The following is an 864-nucleotide window of genomic DNA, read 5'->3' as shown; positions in this document are numbered from 1 at the left end:
AAAAAAAAAACACAGTTCTATAGCCATGTTTCATTTCTCAGTCACGGCCTTCACAACACCTCATCCCCAAAGGTTTCTACCTCCATTTCTACCCAACTTTCCACTCTGCTTCTGCCATCCTACCCTTACTCTGTACTACTTCCTACTGTCTTATGAGTGTCACCATTCATTCCAAACTCTCCAAAATACACATCCTCAACCGCCTTCTCCCTCTTGCTTATTCCATCTTTTTCTCCTCTCTTTCACCTTCCTATGCACACACTATTCTACGCTACATAATCCATTTAAATCATCTCTTCCATGAATTTCTTGCTCTCACTAATCAATATAAACTCCACTCACTCCTCCATTCCGTCACACCTTATGCCACTTCCCCCACCCCTCCCCGATATGCTTCCCCCTCATCCTCACCCCAAACCTGGAAAAAGTAGATATATATTTGTATTGGGAACCACTTCACATTGCCAGCCGGTGGCTGTCACAAGCTGATGACAGGCCAATACCAAGAAACTCGGGTCTGTGTGTATCACAGATGGAGATAGGAAGGATGACTTCCCTTTGCAAATACTGAAAGGGAACAGAAAGTGCGTCAATAGCCAGCTGGAGGAGATGTCTTCCTGGGGCAACAAGCTACACTAGCATCAACCCTTAAGGGTTAGCCACATTTAGGTGGCAAATATATTTCACGATATATATGTGCATATATATATATATATATGTATATATATATATATATATATATATATATGGCTGATAGTTAGCAAGGTGAGACACACATAAGAAAGAAGGAAACAAAGGACCACTGATGAGGTCACAGAAGTGTGACGAAAGAACTCTGGCCGAAATAAGATTAAGATTAAGATT

The 864-nt window shown here is 41.4% G+C and overlaps 1 protein-coding gene across 1 annotated transcript in view; it reads right to left on the bottom strand.

Annotated features, from left to right (window-relative positions):
* LOC106870898 (cilia and flagella-associated protein 47) overlaps positions 1-864 on the bottom strand; it is a 195,878-nt gene that overhangs the window by 116,554 nt on the left and 78,460 nt on the right. The window lies entirely within an intron of this gene.

The sequence above is a fragment of the Octopus bimaculoides genome, chromosome 4 (assembly GCF_001194135.2).
Source record: "Octopus bimaculoides isolate UCB-OBI-ISO-001 chromosome 4, ASM119413v2, whole genome shotgun sequence".
Classification (NCBI taxonomy): Eukaryota; Metazoa; Mollusca; class Cephalopoda; order Octopoda; family Octopodidae; genus Octopus; species Octopus bimaculoides.
Note: the sequence above shows the minus strand (reverse complement) of the source record. Positions and strands in the feature narration are given on the sequence as shown.